The sequence below is a fragment of the Neovison vison genome, chromosome 2 (genome assembly GCF_020171115.1).
Source record: "Neovison vison isolate M4711 chromosome 2, ASM_NN_V1, whole genome shotgun sequence".
Lineage (NCBI taxonomy): Eukaryota > Metazoa > Chordata > Mammalia > Carnivora > Mustelidae > Neogale > Neogale vison.
Window position 1 is genome coordinate 150146618 of NC_058092.1, and position 24456 is coordinate 150171073.

General features: G+C 42.8%; 1 long non-coding RNA gene across 8 annotated transcripts; it reads right to left on the reverse strand.

Annotated features, from left to right (window-relative positions):
• Positions 1-11462: 11462 nt before the first annotated feature.
• LOC122900552 lies at positions 11463-21683 on the reverse strand. 8 transcript variants are annotated; one of them, XR_006383251.1, is made up of 5 exons: positions 21542-21683; positions 21157-21240; positions 16272-16392; positions 14524-15904; positions 11463-14139 (listed from the first exon to the last, which is right to left on the reverse strand). It is a non-coding gene; the product is annotated as an uncharacterized LOC122900552 (long non-coding RNA). The 8 variants fall into 8 exon arrangements; XR_006383253.1 differs by having other exon boundaries at positions 14524-15400; positions 15797-16392; XR_006383254.1 differs by having other exon boundaries at positions 14524-15016; positions 15291-16392.
• Between the last annotated feature and the right edge of the window lie 2773 nt (positions 21684-24456).

A 24456-nucleotide genomic window follows, 5' to 3' on the forward strand; every position in this document is an offset into this window, starting at 1 on the left:
ATAAGTTTCTGTGACCCAGGTATGTTTGTAGGGGGCAGCTCAGGTCATGGCTTTGGGCTTTTGGCTGTGGTCAACCAAACCACAAGTTATGTCAGATTCCCAGGGGTGATAAGCTGGGCCTTGAGAGACTGGGGAAAGACAGAGCTGTGGGTACAAGGGGAATAGACTGAGGACTAAATTCTGAAGGTTTGAGTAGAGCTCTGGAGAGAAGCTGACCTGAGAATTTATACCTTAACCTGTGGCCAGGGCCTTCACAATCTACTTCAAAGGAGCAGAGACTCTCAATGCTGGAATTAAACAGCAGGGCACATCAAACTATACACCTTCGTTTAGGAGAGAAGACTTGGCTTCCTTCTAATATGTAAGAGGGGGAATATTGGATGATATGGTCATTCTTTTTTTTAAGATATTATTTATTTATTTAAGAGAGATACAGTGAGAGAGAACATGAGAGAGGAGAAGGTCAGAGGGAGAAGCACACTCCCCATGGAGCTGGGAGCCCAATGCGGGACTCGGTCCTGGGACTCTGGGATCATGACCTGAGCCGAAGGCAGTTGCCTAATCAACTGAGCCATCCAGATGCCCATGATATGGTCATTCTATTTCTAATTATTTCAAAGTATTTTCTACCCCCAACGTGGGGCTCAACCTTGTGAACCTGAGATGAAGAATCACTATTCTAACTGAGCCAGCCAGGTGCCCCATGTGGATTTCTTTCTTTCTTCTTCTTTTTTTTTTTTTTTTGAGAAAACTTGATACTATTTTCCATAGTGGCTGTACCCATTTACAGTCCCACCAACAGAGCACAGTTCCCTTTCCTCCACAGTTTGGCCAATGCTTGCTATTTCTGGTCTTCTGGATATTAACCATTCTGGCAAGTGTTAGGTGACATCACTTTGGCCTTTGATATGCATTTCCCTGGTGACGAGTAATGGTAAACATCTCTTCTTGTATTTGTTGGCTCTCTGTTGTGTTTTCTTTGAAAAATATTCTGAACTCTGCTGACTTTGTAACTGCTATTTGTTTTTGAGTTACTGAGTTGTATGAGTTCTTTAATATTTTGGATATGAAACCTTTATCAGTTAGGTAGTTTGCAAATATTTTCCCTCTTCAGTATGTTGTCTTTTTGATGTGTTGATGATTGGACATTTCCTTTGCTGTGCAGAAGCTTTTAGTCTGATGTAGTCCCGGCTGTTTATTTTTTTATTATACACTTTGCTTCTGATATCAAATTAAAAATATCAGAGTCAAGAATGATCTCGGGTGCCTGGGTGGCTCAGATGGTTAAGAAACTTCCTTGAGCTCAGGTCATGATACTGGAGTCCCAGGATGAAGTTCCCTATTGGGCTCCCTGCTCAGTGGGGAGTCTGCTTCTTGCTCTTACCCTCTACCTCCTCATACTCTCTTTCTTTTGCATTATCTCTCTCAAATAAATAAATAAAATCTTTAAAATAAAAAAGAATGATTTCTTTGGAAGGTAATCAGCTCACTTTAGGGTTCAGGTTGAAAGGCCGCCTCCTCCTACTTCCCCGCCATCTTCTCTCCCCAATGGATAAAAGACCTCAAGGTGAGACAGGAATCCATCAGAATCCTAGAGGAGAACATAAGCAGTAATATCTTCGATATCAGCCACAGCAACTTCTTTCAAGATATGTCTCCAATGGCAAAGGAAACAAAAGCGAAAATGAACTTCAGGGACTTCATCAAAATCAAAAGCTTCTGCACAGCAAAGGAAACAATCAAGAAAACAAAGAGGCAACCCACGGAATGGGAGAAGATATTTGCAAATGACAGTACAGACAAAAGGTTGATATCCAGGATCTATAATGAACTCCTCAAACTCAACACACACAAACAGACAATCATATCATAAATGGGCAGAAGATATGAACGGACACTTCTCCAATGAAGACAAACAAATGGCTATCAGACACATGAAAAAATGTTCATCATCACTAGCCATCAGGGAGATTCAAATTAAAACTACATTGAGATATCACCTTACACCAGTTAGAATGGCCAAAATTAGCAAGACAGGAAACATTATGTGCTGGAGGGGATGTGGAGAAAGGGGAACCCTCTTCCACTGTTGGTGGGAATGCAAGTTGGTGCAGCCTCTTTGGAGAACAGTGTGGAGATTCCTCAAGAAATTAAAAATAGAGCTTCCCTACGACCCTGCCATTGCACTCCTGGGTATTTACCCCTAAGATACAGATGTAGTGAAAAGAAGGGCCATCTGTACCCCAATGTTTATAGCAGCAATGGCCACGGTCGCCAAACTGGAAAGAACCAAGATGCCCTTCAACGGATGAATAGATAAGAAAGATGTGGTCCATATACACTATGAAGTATGATGCCTCCATCAGAAAGGACGAATACCCAACTTTTGTAGCAACATGGACAGGACTGGAGGAGATTTTGCTGAATGAAATAAGTCAAGCAGAGAGAGTCAATTATCATATGGCTTCACTTATTTGTGGAGCATAACAAATAGCATAGAGGACATGGGGAGTTAGAGAGGAGAAGGAAGTTGGGGGAAATTGGAAGGGGAGGTGAACCATGAGAGACTATGGACTCTGAAAAACAATCTGAGGGTTTTGAAGGGGCGGGGGTGTAAGAGGTCGAGGTACCAGGTGGTGGGTATTATAGAGGGCACGGATTGCATGGAGCACTGAGTGTGGCGCAAAAATAATGAATACTGTTACGCTGAAAATAAATAAAAAATAAATTTAAAAAAGAATGATTTCAAGAAACATTCTTCCAAAAGAATTGGGTTAATAGGGCTAAATGAATAGATCTAACACCTCTGTGCTCCACAGTTTTAAAATGTTCTTGACTGGTTCAGTCAGCAAACCATCTATCTCTTGATCTCAGAGTCTTGAGTTCAAATTTTGGTCATGGAGATTATTTAAAAAAAAAGTGGGGGTGTTAATAACATTCTATCCAGTTTTCATCTAGGTACTTTATGGGTGTAGCTGTTTTGTTGAAGTCTTTGTCGCATGTTGACTCTGTTGTTGTGGATGGGGTTGGATAGACATTCAGTTGCATTGCTTTACTTGAGGTTGCCCAGTGTTTCCACAGCCACTTATTGTGGAGACAGTTGCTTCCCTATTTTATATTCTTGGAGCTGTTGTTGGAAATGAATTGACTACATATGTGTCAGTTTCTTCCTGGGATTTGTACTATGTTCCATTCATCTGTGTGTCTGTCCTTATATCAATACTATACCATTTTGATTTCTACAGCTTTGTAATACACATTGAATTCAGAGAGCATGACACCTCCAGTTTTGTTCTTTCTCCAGATGGCTTTGTCTATTCAAGGCCTTCCATGGTATTATTCACTTTGTATGATTGCTGTTCTTATTTCTGGAAATACCATTAAATGCTGATGGGGTTTGAACTGAATGTTTAGATTGCTTTTTGCAGTGTGTACTTTTGAATTACATATATTCTTGGGATCCATGAGTATGGGATGTCTAAAGACTTCATTCTATCTTCTTCAAATTCTTTAATTTATGGTTTATAATATACAGGTCTTTTCCATATTGATGAAAATACTTCAAAAGTATTTTATTTTTTAAGTGACTATCAATTAAACACTCTTTTTGTTCTCTCAGTGATAACTTGTTATTCATGTATAGACATAAAACTCATTTTCATATATTGAATCTGTGTCCTTAAGCTTTAATAATCCATCTGTTAGTTCTATGAGGATTTTTTTTAGAATCAACCTGGGTTCCATATATCATATCATGCTCTCCTATTAAGTAAAAAACTAACTGGGAATAAAGGTTGATGTCATCTAACTTGGAAAAAAGAATACAGGTCTGCTGAGATATTGTTTACAAATTGTCTAAAATGTTTTATGGTTAATGTAAGCAAAGGAATCCATAAATGCGGTTTGTTTCTATTTACTGTTTTTTTTTCAACCGGATATACAGAGCTGTGGTTTAGACCAGTTATCCCCCCACACTTTCCCCCCCTACAAGCTGTGCCTCTTGGGAGTCATCCACCATTCTCCCTACTTCCTGTCCTTTGACCCATGGCCTGACTCAGCTGCTCAGAAAATACTTCTCAAAAAAGTACGCTTGGGAAGAAGCCTATTTTTTCATAGATTTCCTAGAAGACATTCCCCAAAACACTGAATTTTACAGAATTGTTTTTGATCTCTCTGGGATCCTTGAAGATGTTGAATGTGGCTTCTTTTGCAGACAGGTCAGGGAGCCCGTGGTACTCCTGCAATGTCTCCTGTGGCCACCAGAGGGGGTGTGTGCCCTTACGGAAGACACGGCTCCGCCTCTGCAGAAGGTAGAAGTTACCGTCCTTTAGGACTTCCCTCACAATCTTAGACAACTTCTTCAAGGATTATTTACTGTAAAGATTCTTTGGGATCTACCAACAATTCCCTGCAAGTGACAACCTAAGGTACTGGAGTGACTAAACGGTGTCCCTTCTTGCACATACAGATATATAAGTTATAAATGACTGAAGGAAGGTGGACCCTCCCCTGACATGAGACACAGAATGAACCCCAAATGGGTCACAGACCTAAATTTAAGAGCTAAAACTATAAACCTCAGAAAAGAACACCTGAGAAGAAATATTCCTGACCTTAGATTTAGCATCTGTTTCTTAAGGATGACGCCAGAATCAACAAGTGGAAGAACTGATACATAGGTAAATCTGTCACCAACACAACTGCCTTTCCTGTGGGCTTCCCACGTGCTCCCAGGCACCAGGTAGGAACTGTAGGGGTCATTTCTTTCTACATCCTGCTGAGCTGTACCCATCACTATCTGTAATTTAGGGATAGGGTCTGTAGCTTCAGGGCCATGCCTGGGGTCACCCAGCTTCAAAGAGTCTGAGTAGGGGCTGGAACTGCTGTCTCTCTGCCACTGGACTCCGTGCTCCATTCACACGGTCCTAACATGGAATTCAAAGTTGTGCAAAGCTCCACATGCAAACCCCCAAGACTGGAGACCTCACTGAACTCAGGAGACAGTGGTACCACTCTAGAGCTTGGCCTGGGTCTGTTGTCTGACACTGGCAGGTCTTGGCACTGAGGACTCTCCCGGTTCCATCCAGCCTTTGTCTGGGCAGGATGAGGTTTCTCCCTGGGTACCAGGCACAAAGGTTCGTGTAAACTCAGAGTCGAGAAGTCCCTTCTGAAGCATCTGGAATGCAGCCTTCCTGTCAGGTGGGGCCAACAAGGTTAGGCAAGGCCTGGGTTCAAACCCTGCCTCTGCCTCACTGTGGAGTATGGAGAGGGGCAGTTTCATAAAGCCTTGGCTTCCTTATTCATCAAACAGAGACAGCATTTCTACCTTCCTCATGGAATTGTTATAGAGATTGACTGACATGATTCATGTTCTCAAAGGACACACAGTCATCCCTAGCTCTATCTGCTTAGATTACCCACTGTGGGCCCACTGCTGCCATGGGCTCTGGTCCTCTACCTTACTCTGTCCCTTCTGCCTGGCAAGCTTGACTCCCTCTGACTCAGTTGTCTTTCCAGAAAGCCTTCATCCCCTCCAGTATGGGTGACCTGTCCCTCAGTTGGGATCCCACAACACTGGTCCTTATCCATCAGACCCAGGCTAGCCCTGGGTAAGGATCTCACCCAGAGCTTGTGTCCTGGACATGGACAATACTCAGTGTGGAGACTGTCAGTCTGGCGCTTCCTAAACAGCTGATATCATCTGTTTTTGGAACAAATGCTGGGGTGCCTTGTGATGGGTATCTTTCCCTCCAAATCAGGCAAATGAGCTGCCCTCACTTCCATCACGACTGTCTCCTATCTCACCCTATCGTATAATCATTGGTACACAGCATCTTGGGCTTCCTTGCTTGCCAGGATACCAGAACCTTTTGACGGTCAGAGTTGAAAGTATTTTCTGGAGGTGAATTGGTTTTTGATGGAATTTTGGTAGGATGCAGCCTAACCACTCCATACAAACCTACACAGAACCTGTGCCCCTGACCAGTAGGGCAGTGCACCAGCCCATGGCAGCCCTTCCCCTAGTGCTCAGAGCTCTCCTTTCTCACTGAGTCCCCATTCACCCGTGTTTCTCTCTCTTCCTGCAGGGAGAGCCCCAGATGTCCTCTCTCTAAGATGTACCTTCTCTGCCTGGTGAGCTCCATCTTGTGGCAGAGAAGACAGGGATTACTACCATGGCTTCTCCAGAAACTTCAGATTATGTGGATGCCCCTTACCCAACAATGTGGCAAGAGAGGGATCTCCCCCTTCTTCTCACATGGTGTTTTGAGCTGGAAGAACAGCTTTCTCTCTCACACAAGCTGAATTTGAGAGATACCAAGGTTGGGGCAGGCAGGGGTATGTGGCCATGGCTAGGGGAGCCTGAGGGCTGTGGGCAAACTATATCCAGTGCCAAAACCCTTTATAGATGCTCTCCATCCTGCAGTCCATGAGCAGCCCGTGTGCTTTGTAAGGGCCTCTCTTGTTCACACAGGTTCAAGTGGCTTTTGCTGTTGCCAATAAAACTACATCTGGATGAACACAAGTCTGTAACTCACTGACCGGCGCTGTCCTTCGAGGTTCTTCCCTCAGAGGATGTGGTCCAGCCAGGAAATACAGGGAGCAACCTGATAGGAGTGGCCTGGTCTGCACTCCCCTGCTGGCCAGGAGCAGGCCGTGGTTGCTCAGGTTAGAATCTGAGTTAAAGAGCACACGGGTTGAGTTTGAGGAGTTCATTATAGATCCTGGATATCAACCTTTTGTCTGTACTGTCATTTGAAAATATCTTCTCCCATTCCGTGGGTTGCCTCTTTGTTTTTTTGACTGTTTCCTTTGCTGTGCAGAAGATTTTGATTTTGATGAAGTCCCAGAAGTTTATTTTCGGTTTTGTTTCCTTTGCCTTTGGAGACGTATCTTGAAAGAAGTTGCTGTGGCTGATATCAAAGAGATTACTGCCTATGTTCTCCTCTAGGATTCTGATGGATTCCTGTCTCACGTTGAGGTCTTTTATCCATTTTGAGTTGATCTTTGTGTACGGTGTAAGAGAATGGTCGAGTTTCATTCTTCTACATATAGCTGTCCAGTTATCCCAGCACCATTTATTGAAGAGACTGTCTTTTTTCCACTGTATATTTTTTCCTGTTTTGTCGAAGATTAATTGACCATAGAGTAGAGGGTCCATATCTGGGCTCTCTACTCTGTTCCACTGGTCTATGTGTCTTTTTTTATGCCAGTACCATGGTGTCTTGGTGATCACAGCTTTTATTTTCCCAATTTATTTATTTTCAGAAAAACATTATTCATTATTTTTTCACCACACCCAGTGCTCCATGCAAGCCGTGCCCTCTATAATACCCACCACCTGGTACCCCAACCTCCCACCCCCCCGCCACTTCAAACCCCTCAGATTGTTTTTCAGAGTCCATAGTCTCTCATGGTTCACCTCCCCTTCCAATCTACCCAGATTCCCTACTCCTCTCTAATGCCCCTTGTCCTCCATGCTATATGTTATGCTCCACAAATAAGTGAAACCATATGATAATTGACTCTCTCTGCTTGACTTATTTCACTCAGCATAATCTCTTCCAGACCCGTCCATGTTGCTACAAAAGTTGGGTATTCATCCTTTCTGATGGAGGCATAATACTCCATAGTGTATATGGACCACATCTTCCTTATCCATTCATCCGTTGAAGGGCATCTTGGTTCTTTCCATAGCTTGGTGACTGTGGACATTGCTGCTATAAACATTGGGGTACAGATGGCCCTTCTTTTCACGACATCTGTGTCTTTGGGGTAAATACCCAGGAGTGCAATGGCAGGGTCATAGGGAAGCTCTATTTTTAATTTCTTGAGGAATCTCCACACTGTTCTCCAAAGAGGCTGCACCAACTTGCACTCCCTGCAACAGTGTAAGAGGGTTCCCCTTTCTCCACATCCTCTCCAACACATATTCTTTCCTGTTTTGTTAATTTTGGCCATTCTAACTGGTGTAAGGTGATATCTCAATGTGGTTTTCATTTGAATCTCCCTGAGGGCTAATGATGATGAGCATTTTTCATGTGTCTGATAGCCATTTGTATGTCTTGATTGGAGAAGTGTCTGTTCATATCTTCTGCCCATTTTTTGATGTGTTTGTCTGTTTCGTGTGGGTTGAGTTTGAGGAGTTCATTATAGATCCTGGATATCAACCTTTTGTCTGTACTGTCATTTGCAAATATCTTCTTCCATTCCGTGGGTTGCCTCTTTGTTTTTTTGACTGTTTCCTTTGCTGTGCAGAAGCTTCTGATTTTGATGAAGTCCCAGAAGTTTATTTTCGGTTTTGTTTCCTTTGCCTTTGGAGACGTATCTTGAAAGAAGTTGCTGTGGCTGATATCAAAGAGATTACTGCCTATGTTCTCCTCTAGGATTCTGATGGATTCCTGTCTCACGTTAAGGTCTTTTATCCATTTTGAGTTGATCTTTGTGTACGGTGTAAGAGAATGGTCGAGTTACCTTCTTCTATATATAGCTGTCCAGTTTTCCCAGCACCATTTATTGAAGAGACTGTCTTTTTTCCACTGTATGTTTTTTCCTGTTTTGTCAAAGATTAATTGACCATAGAGTAGAGGGTCCATATCTGGGCTCTCTACTCTGTTCCACTGGTCTATGTTTCTGTTTTTATGCCAGTAGCATGCTGTCTTGGTGATCACAGCTTTGTAATAAAGCTTGAAATCAGGTAACGTGATGCCGCCAGCTTTATTTTTCTTTTTCAACATTTCCTTAGCGATTCGGGGTTTCTTCTGATTCCATAGAAATTTTAGGATTATTTGCTCCAGCTATTTGAAGAATGCCGGTGGAATTTTGATCAGAATGGCATTAAAAGTATAGATTGCTCTAGGCAGTATAGACATTTTAACAATGTTTATTCTTCTGATCCAAGAGCATGGAATGGTCTTCCATCTATTTGTGTCTTCTTCAATTTCTTTCATGAGTGTTCTGTAGTTCCTCAGGTACAGTTCCTTTACCTCTTTAGTTAGGTTTATTCCCAGGTATCTTATGGTTCTTGGTGCTATAGTAAATGGAATCGATTCTCTATTTCCATTTCTGTATTTTCATTGTTAGTGTATAAGAAAGCCACTGATTTCTGCACATTGACTTTGTATCCTGCCACGCTGTTGAATTGCTGTATGAGTTCTAGTAGTTTGGCGGTGGAGTCTTTTGGGTTTTCCATATAAAGAATGTTATCTGCAAAGAGAGAGAGTTTGACTTCTTCATTACCAATTTGGATACCTTTTATTTCTCTCTGTTGTCTGATTGCTGTTGATAGGACTGGCAAACATATCAAAAAATGGGCAGAAGATATGAACAGACACTTCTCCAATCAAGACATACAAATGGCTAACAGACAGATGAAAAAATGCTCATCATCATTAGCCCTCAGGGAGATTCAAATTAAAACCACATTGAGATATCACCTTACACCAGTTAGAATGGCCAAAATTAACAAAACAGGAAACAACATGTGTTGGAGAAGATGTGGAGAAAGGGGAACCCTCTTACACTGTTGCAGGGAGTGCAAGTTGGTGCAGCCTCTTTGGAGAACAGTGTGGAGATTCCTCAAGAAATTAAAAATAGAGCTTCCCTATGACCCTGCCATTGCACTCCTGGGTATTTACCCCAAAGACACAGATGTCGTGAAAAGAAGGGCCATCTACCCCAATGTTTATAGCAGCAATGACCACAGTCGCCAAACTATGGAAAGAACCAAGATGCCCTTCAACGGATGAATGGATAAGGAAGATGTGGTCCATATACACTATGGAGTATTATGCCTCCATCAGAAAGGATGAATACCCAACTTTTGTAGCGACATGGACGGGACTGGAAGAGATTACGCTGAGTGAAATAAGTCAAGCAGAGAGAGTCAATTATCATATGGTTTCACTTATTTGTGGAGCATAACCAATAGCATGGAGGACAAGGGGCGTTAGAGAGGAGTAGGGTATTTGGGTAAATTGGAAGGGGAGGTGAACCATGAGAGACTATGGACTCTGAAAAACAATCTGAGGGGTTTGAAGTGGAAGGAGGTGGGAGGTTGGGGTACCAGGTGGTGGGTATTATAGAGGGCACGGCTTGCATGGAGCACTGGGTGTGGTGAAAAAATAATGAATTATGTTTTTCTGAAAATAAATAAATTGAAAAAAAAAGAGCACACGGGGCTCTAGTGGCTAAAGCGTATCACCAGACAGGGCCTGGGTATTGTGTATTCCAGGATATGGGGCAGGGATGCTTGTGGGGGATGACACATAAGGGGAGTGTGGGAAAGCTCTTCCCTGCTCTATGGTCACTCCCACTACCAATGGACTCACTGCTGGTTTCTCCTTATGGTTTCAGGTCTCATCTATAGACTCCAGATTCCTCCTTTCCCAAGGAAGGCTGCCACTGATAAAGAGAGTGTAGACAGAGGAGCCTGCAGCATGTCCTCCAAAAATGTGGTTAACGTGTGTTCCAGAAATGGTGCTTATAGGAATCAGACATAAAGAACAGAGATTTGTGACACAGATGTACGTATTATTTTAATGATGTGAGTCAAATATTTGGAAATGGCTCAGTTGTTCAACAGATGGTGCTTTGAGTGCTGTCACTGAGAATGTCTGAGGGGACAGCAGCGACCGTGCCTATCCACTGTAGGGACATCAGGTAGAACAAGAGCTCAATCCTAAACTCTCCCTGCTGCACCCCCCCACCCAGTCTTCGCAGACACACATGCGTGCAAGCAAGCACACACGAAATCCAGAGGGAAAAGCATGGAAACTGGACACCATCCATTATGGGTGATTATTCCATGGAAGAAGGAATGTGTCTTCATTTATTCATATTTAAATAATTATTTAACCACATAAATATAGTCTGCCTAAACCTAAAGAACTATTTACTTTATTTCCTGAGTTGTTAGTAAAAAATGGGAAGATTTAAGATGTAATGTTAACATTTTTATAATGTACCCACTAAAATAGTTTAAATGTGGCCTATGCAGGAAAATGAAATGATTTAAAGGTGTCTCATGGACCCAGACATTTCCCCAGTTTCTGCTTTTCAAGGTGTCCTTATGAAAGGGAACACAATTTCAGGTAATGAAAGTAGTTCATTTTGGGGCTTCCCATGATCATTGCTGTTTCAGAAACATTTGTTGTAATAAAATGCTTTTTTAATAAGAAATTGAAAAAAAAGATTTTTGTATCTTTCCTATGTTCTGTAGCCAGACAGAGAAGGCCATAATGTGGGATACCAGGCACATGAAAATCCCGGATGAATAAAAGTACCAAAGACAGAGAGAAAAGCAGTGGTTGCCAGGACTGGGGTAAGGGAATGGGCAGTGAGTGATACAAGCCCAGGTTTCTCTGTGATGGAAATATTCCTCAAGTAAAAGGTTGTGCAATACTCTTAAAGTGCTTAATGGCACCTCCATAAACCGCTGAAAAGGATCAGAGTAAAATTTTATGTAAACTCAAATTCTACTTTATTTAATGAACAAAATCCATTAAGCCATTACAAGTGTATCCAAAACACAAGAATTACAAAGAGAGCACTGACAGAGGAGGGGAAACCATCCTTAGGGTTCCAGCCAGAAAGAGCTGCTGCTTGGGGGCTGAGCGTGGTGGTTCCACTGAGACAGGGGCTGGCTCAAGCCCTTCTCGACCTCAATAGCAGGGGCTAGACCCTGCTGGACCTCCAGGTCAGGAAAAAGAGCTGGTGGCTCTTCCATCTCAGAAGAGTGAATTAGAGCCCTGACTACCACCCGCACTGGTCCCAATAGGGCAGATGGAGTCACCACTCTTCTTAACGTGAGAGCTCCAGCACCAGGGAGGGTCAGGGCCACCTTTGTCTCCAAAGATACAATGGATGCCAGAGTGTGAGTTGGGGTGAGTTCCTGATGTAGGATGTTGCTCTGGGCATGGTGCTGTATCTCCATGAAGAAAAAATACCATCAGCATGATTGAATTCCATGTCCCTTCTAAATAAAGGAAACTTTCCCCACCACTCAATGTTGCCTGCATCCAAGAACCAATCCCTGTGAAGTCTCCATGACTGAAGACCACCGGGGCCGGGATCTGAGACTATTTACTGCTCTCCACCCGACTGCACTCTATGGAGGCTTGCTCGGTGTGGCCAACCCTGTACCCTCCTCAGGCCACATCAGTCACCACCAGTCCTTCTCACCCACAGCTTCTGGCTCCGTGGGCTCAAGGTGTTGCAACTGTGTGAGCAGAAGCTGGGCACGGTGCTCCTGGTCTGAGCCTGGCATCCTGAGCCCCATGTATGCCAGCAGCATATTGAGGCTGGGAAATTCTGGGGGCTGTAACAATGTTCAGAATATTTTTCTAGCCATGTGTTCAAGATGGAGGAGATGCCCTGGGGATAGACAGTTAGGAAGAGGAATCAGAGGACAGGGCACCCTCCCAAATAAATATCCTAGGGAACCCTATGTGAACCTGGGTCATTGGGCATCCAACTTCCATCAGAGTCCAGTCCTATTCCTTGTCCAAATGTGATCTTGCAATCCTGCCTGAGATAGGCCTTGTCACAGACAACAGGCTGGCAAGAGCCTCAGTGAGTGGGAGATCTTGATGAATGGTGGGACCATTTCTGTCCTTCATGGCAGATCTGGACACACTCCTCAGTCTGTCTCCTTGTGCACTTGCCACATGAACTAAACTGCATGTGCCCAGGGAGGGGTGGCATCTGGCCTCTTAATTACCCTGATTGCACATGCCACTGCTTTCTGAAGATCCAACCAAGGAGGGAGCAAGGGGATTTTGTCTCTAGCCAGGCCTTCCCAATGCTTCAAAAGTTACCTCCTGTGCCCATGTGCCTCCTTATTCACTCGATGCCATGAGTGGGTCTCCTTCCACTGTCACTAATCTCCCACAGGGTTTGAAATATCTGGTGCCTATCCTCTCACTGGGTCTCCTGAGTACCCTCTGAGCACCCAGTGACCAGGTTCCAACATATTGCTGAGTGTGCTGGTTCCACAGACTCTCTTCTAGGTCCCAGGATTGGGATAGAGACACAGGTGGGGGGGTGCAGTGATGGGGAATGACTCTTTAAGGGGCTAAAGCTGTCCTCCCTTCTCCTCTGCTCTCCCACAGTACCCACACCCACAGTTCCCCTGAGCCCCTTCCTTTCTCCAGAAGAAACTCTCAGACCTTTACACTTAAGGAGGAATCACAGATGTGTGTGATGAGGATCCAAGAATCCCTCCAACTCACAGACCCCGTGCTACTCTGGTGGAGAGGGAAGGCCCTCCTGCATCAGCTGAAGATCACTCATGTTTCACTGCTCCTGGCCTATGACCACTTCATCACAGCTGGAGGAAATGCACCCATATCTAGAGGAGGCCAGAGGGCATCACATGAAATGTCCTGTGGATGCTACCTCTCATTGTGCCCAATATCACTGTCTGACTCCTGACTACTCTAGAGACCAGGGCTGCCGTCTGCTCTGCACAGGGATCGCAGTCAAGTCCTAGAGAAGCACCCGCACCTAGTGGGGCTTCCCGAATACTTGCTGAATGAAAGGGCCCCAACCAGCCCGTCACAGGTATCTGAGTGGGGCTTGGAACACCTCTGAACCCCAGGGATCGCCAGATACAGACCCCAAATGGAGTCTCGGATCACTCTTTCAAATGGCAAAACAGCCCAACTCAAGATCATAGTGATAGTGAGGGATGAGGCAGAGGCTTCATCATGGCAAGCAGGACAATGATAAATGAGTAAAACCACAGGCTCTCTAGCACACTTTGCACAGGCCCAGGTACCCAGGTGAACTTTCCTTTCAAGACTTCGTGAGTCCCTAATATAACTCTGGCCCAGTCAGAGGATCAAACTGAGGCTCAGGAAGTTTGGGGACATTTCCATGACTCACAGCAATTGGTGGCCAAATCCAACTGGGCCGTTAGGGAGAGGGTGCTCACCTTGCAAACACCTCCTGGTATTTGCAGGTCCAACACCTCTTGGGTAGTGGCAATGGCTCGTTATGTGCCCAGGAACATGTAGGCATAGCTGAGGACTCTTCCTAGGAAATTAGGCACCAGATGTTTTGTTTGCTTCTTTAGCAGGTTGGCCCGGCTTGTCCATAGCACACAGGTCTCACTCCTCCTCATCAGTGATCCGATTTGGCCTGATGTGAAACAGAGGAGACATGAGTCAGTTCTGTAGCCACCAGGAGGGTTAGGGCTTGGAGCACAGATTGAAACCCCAAGATGCCAGTGTCTTATGGAAAGAGGTGGGACAAGAGGTCCCACAGTCATAAAAACAATCAGGTGACTGGGTGGTTCCTTGACTTAATCCTAGGAGTCATGGTTTTGGCTCAGGTCGTCATCTCAATTTCTTGAGATGGAGCTCCTTGTGGGGCTGCGGACTTAGGGCAGAGTTGGCGTCAGGATACTGTCTCCCCCTCTGCTTCTCCCCACTCTCCCCCTGCCTCTCTCAAATAAGTCAACCAACCAACCAACCAATTAACAAATCTTTAAGGAAAAAGAAAAACCTTTCTTGGTAGACATACAAAGAATTGAAGTCCAGGAAGTCTGACCTTGATAGTATCTCAGGTCATTTTGTGAACTGAGTATTGATAGCAACCCCCTGCATGAACGGCATCGATCCTGTGGTTTCTGATAACAGATTCCATTCTTGAAAGGAGAACACAGAGACATTTTCTTAAGTGAGACAGCTCAGGATATTATGACATGTAGGATGTTTAGTGTAGCCCTATGACTTAGCAACAAAAAAGAATCACATCAATATCCTGCATCATTGAAGGGCTCAGTGACTGTGACAAATGACTGGCCTTCTGGAATGTTGTGCAGCACAATGAAGTCCCTGATCCTGATCCTGACCCTGGAGGGTCCCCAGGGATGTGTTTCCTCAAAACCAAAAGGCAGAGCAAGGGACATAGTACCACTGGCAACATGTCCCTTTGGGTAAAAGTCTCCCAACTCACCATGATCATGTACAAGACTTGCAGAACTTGGGGAGGACTGTCAGGTCCGTGGGGACACCTGGGAGCACAAGGATTCTAGATGAATGACATGAGACATAGTTTAAAGTCTCTTTTCTGGTATTGTTACAAATATGTGGACAATGACTCTACATCAGGCCAAAGTAGGGGGGGCAGTGAGGGCAGGTATGAAAAGGAGATCTTAATGCAGATTCATGTGGGTTCAGAACTGTGGGAGGAAGCCCACGGCAGTACTAGGCTGGCTTCTGGGACATGGGTCCCTTTCTGCTCCACTGGGACACTGGGGGATGGATGTCCCCAGCACCTGCACTTACCCTGAGCCAGCACTGGACTCTGTTGGCATTTTGGGGCACCTTTTTTCCTTCAAGGAGGTAGAGCAGAGGATCTCAACATTCAGCTCCTGCCCGATCTCCTGTGTGGAGCTCTGTAAAGACAGTGCTCAGCAACAAGGAAAGAGGCCTCAGAGCCCTATCTGGCTGCCTTTGCAGGTCCTCAGACCCAGGGCACTCCATTCCACACACACCAAACCCCAGTATGCACACAGCTCCACCAAGGAGAGAAATGTGACACAGCTTCAGGGCCTTGGATGAGCTCTGAGAGAGGTAAGATGCACCTCAGGAATCCTTTCCACCCTGCCCACCATGACATTGGTGTGAACATAAAGGTATCACCATGGTATCCATTATCTTGCAACCTCCTTTATCCCAGTGGCAGGAACCCCACATATCCCTCTTTGCCAGAAATTCCAGAGGAGAGGACGAGGCTGCCCTGGGATGGCTCAGAAGTGTGGCTTGGCCTGGCATAAGCTGTTCTGTATTACCTTATCGGACCTCCTGCCAAATGCCCTGAGGCTTTGCCCATGAGGTTTGAGCCAATATATGCAGCATGTGAAAAAGTCATTCCCCTGAGTTTTCTGGGAGCCAGAGTCCTGGGAAGTAGGCAAACAGCAGAAGAACACCTTTCAATATTGGATGTCTCCAGCCAAGTAACCGTGGTGCTAGACTACACTAGAATGTGGAAGCCTGTTTGCAGGGGTCCCAAATCTGTTGGGGTCTGCAGTCAAGGAAGTAACTCCACTGCCTGAGATCACCTACCCAAGTCCACTGGTGGATTGACACCTACACAAACAGTGCTCAGGGTTGCCGTCTGCTCATCCCCATTTTGCATGCAAGGCCACATCTGTACACAGTGACACCAACACACCCCTCTACACAGGCCCCTAAGGAAGGCCTGGGAGCAACCAGGGCCCCAGCTTGGAAGCACACTTGTCTTCAGGAACAGATCTCCAATCTTACCTGTTTTTGTCCCTGGATAAGACATTATCCCTGTCAGGGGTGGTCTGCATCTTGTCTGTACAATACAGATGACCTAGCACGGACTTACTCCAGATGTCCATAGGCATTTGTGGGATAATATCTGTGATAATGGAGGAATGGTATCACATTTAAGAAATAGCTCCAACCATATTTTCTTCCTCTTCTTATCTTCTCTGGGTCTGCTATTGCTCTACAGTTCCTACTGATTGTGTGTGTGTGTGTGTGTGTGTGCATTCACGCACATGCACACTCTTCTCATGTGTGTACACATGTGTTCATCAGTGCTCAAATTCTGGACTCCCAGAAGATGGCAGCCTCACCTGCAGAGGGGTGGATAATAGCTTCCCAAGATCATATGCTTTCTAATTTTAAAAGCAAGAAGGAATTGGAGACTTGGTCTCTGAAGTTCAGAATTCACCCCTATGCCTAGAGACTGCATAGCCTGTACTGAGAACGATTAAGTTCTTTCCATTGGTTGTGATGTGGATAGGGGTCCACTCAGTGTGTTGCCATGAGCTGGGCTGCCCCTCAGACAAGAACTTGCTGGAATGCCTCCTATCTAGGATATCAAGGCTCCCACTCACCCTTATACCATCTCCATGTCTGTGGCCACTTCTTTCAACACAACTTTTCCCAGAGCCCTCTGGTAAATGGCTACGTGCATCCAGGGTCCCTACTTTAATGACACTCAAAGAGCTGGGTTCATGCCTGTTTCAGCCTTCTAACCATTCTGGGCAATGCCCTAACCCTGTTGAGGTCTTCACCTTCTCCTATCAGTGGTTCCCTGAAATCCCATATCCTGTTTATACATCTTTGTGTAACCCTGTCACCAGGAGTGTGGTCTGGACTTAGTGATTCCTACCATTCCACAGAACATAGCAACATGACCCACAAGGCCCCTCTGAGATTTAGTTATAAAAGCTCATTGACCAGTCCCATGCTGACTCTGACCCCTATTCTCTCTCAGTTCTTCACTCAGGAGTATAAGCCCCTATGTTGAACCATGACCCAGACATGTGCACATTACATGTACACATTACCTCAACAAAGTAGGTTTAGAGGAAACATACCTCAACTATAATAAAGGCCTTATAGAGAAAATCCATTATACTCAATGGGGGAAAAACAGAGAGAATTTACCCTGAGGTCAGAAAAAGGACACGGATATCTACTCTAACCACTTTATTCAGCGTCGTACTGGATGTCCTAGCCATAGCCATCAGACAACAAAAAGGAATAAAAGGCAACCAAACTGGTTAAGGAAGAAATCAAACTTTCACTATTTGCGGAGGACATGATATTCTGTGTGGAAAACCCTAAAGACTCCACCAAAAAACTGCTACATCTAAAAATGAATCCAGTAAAGTTTCAGGACATAAAATCAATGTACAAAATCTGCTGCATTTCTATACAGTAATAAGGAAGCAGCGGAAAGAGAGATTAAGAAAACAATCCCATTTACAACAGTCCCCAAAATAATAAACCAGCTATGAATAAACTTAGCAAAGAAGTGAAAAGACCTGATTGTGAAAACTATTAAAATATTGATGAAAGAAGCTGAAGATGACATAGAGAAATGGAAAGACAGTCCATGCTCATGGATTACGAGAACAAATATTGTTAAAACTTCTATGCTACCCAAAGCAAGCTACACATTTAATGCAATCCCTATCAAAATACCAACAGCATTCTTCACAGAACTAGAAAAAAGACATCCTAAACTTTGTATGGAATCACGAAAGACTCTGAAGAGCCAAAGCAATCTTGAAAAAGAAAATCAAAACCGGAGGGAACACTATTCCAGATTTCAAATTATATTATCTGTAGTAATCAAAAAGGTATGGCACTGGCACAAAAGTAGACACTTAGGTCAACAGAACAGCATACAAAGCACAGAAATAAACACATGATGCTACTGTCAATCTTTGACAAAGGAGGCAAGAATATTTAATGGGAATAAGTCTCTTCAACAAAGGGTAACTGCATGGCTGCATGCAGAAGAATGAAACGGGACTTCTTACACTGCACACAAAAACTCAAAATGGATTAGGGACATAAATGTGAGAACTGACAAAATAAAATTCCTAGAACAGAGCACAGGCAGTAATTTCTCTGATGTTGACCATAACAAGATCTTTCTAGGTATGTCTCCTGAGGCAAGTAAAACAAAAGCAAAATAAGCACTTGGATTACACTAAAATAAAAAACTTCTGCCCAGCAAAGGAAACCACCAATAAAACTAAAAGACAACCTAACTAACTGGTAGAAGATATTTGCAATGACATATCCAACTAAGGATTACTATCCAAATTATATAAAGAATTTATATAGCTCGGGGTGCCTGGGTGGCTCAGTGGGTTAAAGCCTCTGCCTTCAGCTCAGGTCATGATCTCAGGGTCCTGGGATCGAGCCCCGCATTGGGATCTCTGCTCAGTAGGGAGCCTGCTTCCTCCTCTCTCTCTGCCTGCCTCTATGCCTACTTGTGATCTTTGCCTGTCAAATAAATAAATAAAATCTTCAAAAAAAAAAAGAATTTATACAGCTCAACACCAAAAAAAATCCTAAATAATCCAATTAAAAAATGGGCAGAAGATACGAACAGACATTTCTCCAATGACAATATCCAGATGGCCAACAGATACATGAAAAGATGCTCAACATCATGCATCATCAGGGAAATGCAAATCAAAAACAAACTGAACTATCACCTCACATCTGTTAGAATGACTAAACTCAAAAACTCAAGAAACAAGTGCTGGTGAAGATGTAGAGAAAAAGTAACACTCATGCACTGTCGGTGGGAATGCAAACTGGTGCAGTAACTGTGGAAGACAGCATACGGGTTCCTTGAAAAATTAAAAACAGAACTACCCTATGATCCAGCAATTATACTACTAGGTATTTACCCAAAGAATACAGAAACACTAATTCAAAGGGATATATACACTCCTATTTTTTTCCTAAAGATCTTATTTTTTTGACAGAGAGAGGTCACAAGTAGGCAGAGAGGCAGGCAGAGAGAGAGAGAGGAGGAAGCAGGCTCCCTGCCAAGCAGAGAACCTGATGCGGGACTCAATCTCAGGACCCTGAGATCATGACCTAAGCCGTAGGCAGAGGCTTAACCCACTGAGCCACCTAGGCATCCTACACTCCTATGTTTATAGTAACATTATTTACAATAGACAACCCATGGAAACAGCCCAAGTGTCGATCAATAGATGAACAGATAAAGAAGATGTGGTGTATACACATACAATGGAATATTATTCAGCCATAAAAAAGAATGAAGTCCTGCCATTTGCAAAACATGGATGGATTTAGAGAGTATAATGCTTAGGAAAACAAACCAGTTAGAGAACAAGAATTACCACACTACTTCACTCACCCGTGGAATTTAAGAAGCAAAACAAACACAAGAACAAAAAAGAGACAAACCAAAACAACAAACTCTTAACTAGAGAACAAAGAGATGGATACCAGAGAGGAGATAAGGAGGGGGCAATAGCTGAAACCAGGGAAGTGGATTGAGAGTGCACTTATCTTGATCAGCACTGAATAGTATATGGAACTACTGAAGCACCATTTCATACACATGAAGTGAATGTACACTATAAAACACTTTTTTTAGCTGTATAGCACATTAATAAGTCATTCAGCAATATATGACTAAGGTCTATAGATCAGACATTCGTATTATAAAAATGTTAATTTCCTGATTTAGTTAGTTACATTGTGGTTACATAAGAGAATAATCTTATTTTTAAGGAAACACAAGTAATTTGGGGTATTGTATCCCCTTGTTGGTAATTTACACCCAAATAGTTCAGAAAATAATATATACAAAGAGTAATAAAGCAAATGTGATAAACATTCAGAGAATCTGAATAAAAATAAATGAGGACCATTGGTATTATTCTCCCAATTTTTCTGTAGGTCTGAAATTATTTCAGATGAAAAAGTTAAAAAAATGTATTCTTAAAGGAAAATGAAGAGGATTTTTTAAATTGTCCCTTTATAAGGGACATTGGTTAAGGTTTTTTCCCAATTTTTTTAAGATTTATTTATTTATTTATTTGACAGAGAGAGAGAGATATCACAAGTAGGCAGAGAGGCAGGCAGAGAGAAAGGAAGGGAAGCAGGCTTCCCGCTGAGCAGAGAGCCCGACGCGGAACTCGATCCCCGGACCCTGAGATCATGACCCGAGCCGAAGGCAGCGGCTTAACCCACTGAGCCACCCCGGTGCCCCCCCAATTTTCAAGGATAACAAACTAGATTAATTGATTAGGTAAGAAAAGTAAAAAGTGAAATGAAAACACAGCTTATAATGAGCTACTGTTTAAGAAGAATTAACTATGGTATATGTCTAAAACAAAAGTCTAAAATATAAGTATAGCTTTTTTTTAATGTAACAAAACCACCAAGTGAAGACCTCATACCAAGCCTGAAATTCCTCTGCTTTACAAAGCACTCTAATTCCCACTCTAAATGTAAAAGTTAATAAGGTCCACTAACATCACTTTTCTTATGAAATAAAAAGCATATTCAGCAAAGCATGAAATAAGAGATAGCCAGTTGTAGATCCAGTCCTAGAACAGGCGCCCAGGCTTCCACCTGGCTTAGAACCATACTATACTTCCTCAACCAATCAATACTACTGGGTACAAGAGCTTCTTCAAATCCATTTTGGTGACAAGTATAAAATAAACCTTCAAGAATGTGGTTAAAAAGAGAGAGCTGACAGCATATGAATTTGAAGACAAGTCTAAATCCATTAACAGTGGCCTAAAATATAAATTCATGCTTATCTAAGGGCCCAAGAGGAAGCAATGTTTTCCTTATTGTTATTTTTTCTAATTTATTTTACCTCTGGACAGGGCTCCACATGGCAGTCTTTTATTGAACAATGGCCATCTTCTGCCCAGAAAGGACATGGTCGCTTCAGATTGACCTTGAGAGAAAGATTGGATAAACATTAGCACACATATGGCACAGTTCTTCAACACTCTCTAGGTGTCCCTGTGCTGTGCACCACTGACGTGTTGGTGGGAAGAAGAAAATGTCCTACCCTGTGGCATCTATAGGGTTCAAAATTTGAAACTGCAGTTTTTCAGACACCCAGTTGTAATATTAATTTAAAAAAATAACTGTTATTAGTCCTCTGACACTTCAAAAAAGGAATAAAGTCCAAGTACACTGCTCACCTGCATACCCTGGGCAGCATTTTACTCTGATGTCTGTCAGCACCTTACCTGTTAGGGTTCTCCCGAGCGCCCACCCGCTTCAGTGTGCACTGAGCACCCACTGTCTGCACTGTGTAGGGTCTAGGGCAAAGAAGATATATAAAAAAGTACTTCACCCACCTGGAGTCTACTGAAGGGAATAGAAATTATACATGTCTGTTTAATTACAAATTGTAGTAAGTGCTACAAAGAACATCCAGAGTTTCGTGATGGAAAATAATGGGGCTGGCGGACAGTGACCTTCTTGACTGCTCAGTGTAACTGGGGGTTTTGTTTGTTATATCTTATTGTTTACATTTAGGAAGATATAGGATTTTGTATATTAAGTTTATAGCCTGCTATCTTAATGCATCTTTTTATCATTTTTGTTTATTAAAGTTTTCTAGTATTATTTTGTCATTTATAAATGGAGATAGTTTTACTTATTCTTCAAAAATGTTTATGCCTCTAGTTGCTCTCTCATTTGGTATGCTAATTAATATGTCCAGCAGTAAAGAAGAGTGGGTACCCTGGGTCCCTCACCTAAGTGAGAATTCCTCGACTGTTTCCCAACAAGCAAGATGGTGGCAATGCTAATGTTAGGATTAAAATGATCATGTTAAGGAAGTATCCATCATTCCTATTAAATTTTTTTAAAGATTTTATTTATTTATTTAATAGAGAGACAATGAGAGAGAACATGAGCGAGGAGAAAGTCCGAGGGAGAAGCAGACTTCTCATGGAGCTGGGAGCCCGATATGGGACTCGATCCCGGGACTCCAGGATCATGACCTGAGCTGAAGGCTGTCGTCCAACCAACTGAGCCACCCAGGCGCCCCAATCATTCCTATTAAATTTTTTAAAAATCAGGAATGTGGGTTGAACTGTGTTGAGGACCTAAAAGCCTTGTTCCCGCATTCTTAGAATAAGATTAACTTGGTCAGGATATATTTTTCTGTAATATGCTCAAAACTCCACATCATCTTCGATTTCACTTCTACTCTCACAGCATACAATCACCCCATCAGGTAAGTCTGTTGGTGTTACCTCTTATATACGACGTTCGTTTGCTTATTCTTCACCTCTTCCAACGCTACCACCCTATTCCAACTCCACTTTCCATCTGGTCTCATGCAAAAACCTACATGGTTTCTCTATTTCCTATCTCACACCCAGAGAGTCTGTTTTGTACAAATCCCCCCAAAAGCTTATTACACACTAAAATTCAACATCCTAACACAAGATTTTCTCATCTGGCTCTTACTTTCCAACTCTCCATATCTCACTCACCTTGCTCCAGCCAGGCTGAACTTATTCCTCAAACACGCTCAACCTTTATGCCTGCACTCAAGACGTTTATACCTGTAGCTCTACTCTCCTTCCCTGGAATTTTCTCTCTCCACATCTTGTCATGGCTTTCACATTATGTAGGTCTTTACTCAAATGGCACAGCATGGATACCTTCCTTTCCTGATCATCTTCTTTAAAAGTAAAGCTACCTAACTTCTCCACCCCATTAATTTATTCTGTCTCCTACTTTATTCTTCTCCATAGCATTAACCTTAGTAAGCATATGAAATTATATTTCACTGTTTATTGTTAGCCTTCCTAATCTGGATAAAGCTTCATGAAGTCAGAGTCTTTGTGTTATTCACTATTGTATCCACAGCACTTAGAATAGCACCTACTGTGGGATGCCTGGGTGGCTCAGTCAGCTAAGCATCTGCCTTCAGCTTAGGTCATGATCCCAGGGTCCTGGGATCAAGCTCTGTGTCAGGCTCCCTGCTCAGCGGGGAACCTGCTTCTCCCGCTGCCTGCCACTTCCCCTGCTTGTGCTCTCTTTCTCTCTGACATACAAACAAAATCTTTAAAAATAATAATAATAAAAATAGGAAAACTCTTTAAAAAAGAGCGCCTACTGCAAAGTAGTTATTCAATAAATATTTGGTGAATAAAGAAATGGAATAGATAGTATAAGAAACTATAATTACCAACTCAGCAGACAACTGAGCAGTTGACAGGGGTAGACTGGCTTCCACCTAGGTATCCTTGCTCAATCATAAGTATGTTTGCACATGTTTAAAATTAACCTATTCTCTTTGCTTTCTTTTTCTGCCACTAGTGTATGAAAAGTAATCTGATGGTGGTTAAATGTCCTTTTTTGTTTAATTTGTAGGTTGGCAGAACTAGAGAAAGGAATAATCATCATCAGAATATCCTTGACTAGGAGACAAATGCATTAACTAGATCACTGCATTACCCTCCCTTGGGAAGTAAGTGGATATTTCCATTACATATGGAATAATTTCATCAAATTTCATCAAATTAGAATGTTTTCTTAGAACACTGTTATGTTTGCCTATCCAACTTCCATTTTTCCTCCTCCTGTAAACCCTAGCATTCCTTTGAGAAACAATCACTCCCCCTTATATTTATGTAAATAGGATTGTTAACCAAAGTGTCTTTCCCTCTTTTGGTTCTCTGTGTAAGTGTTTTTCCAGAAATTAGGGAGGAATTTCTTCCAGAAATTTGATATAGAGTGTTGCAAAAACAAGGGAAATGGCTATTGCATTTCTTGCTAGGCACACGACATAATAAAATTTTTTGTCACCTTCAAAAAAAAAGAGGGGGGCAATGACTAATGGTGACAAAATTTTGGTGGTGACATAAAAATAATGGCTATTAGTTCCTGCTCTAATTTCTTTTTTTATCCTCAGAAATATTTAAAGACTACGATAGCTATATAGAATCAGGATAAAAAGAAAATCATGCTCAATTTTTAAAATAAACTAAAAATGAGTATCAAAGAAATTATAGACCCAATCGAATACTGAGAGCAAGAGCAAAACAAAGCATAAGAGCAGCTTTTAAAATACTGTTCTTCCACTGAAACAATTCATGGAAACCAATGAGAATGAAGACACTTCGGTCCAAAACCTATGGGA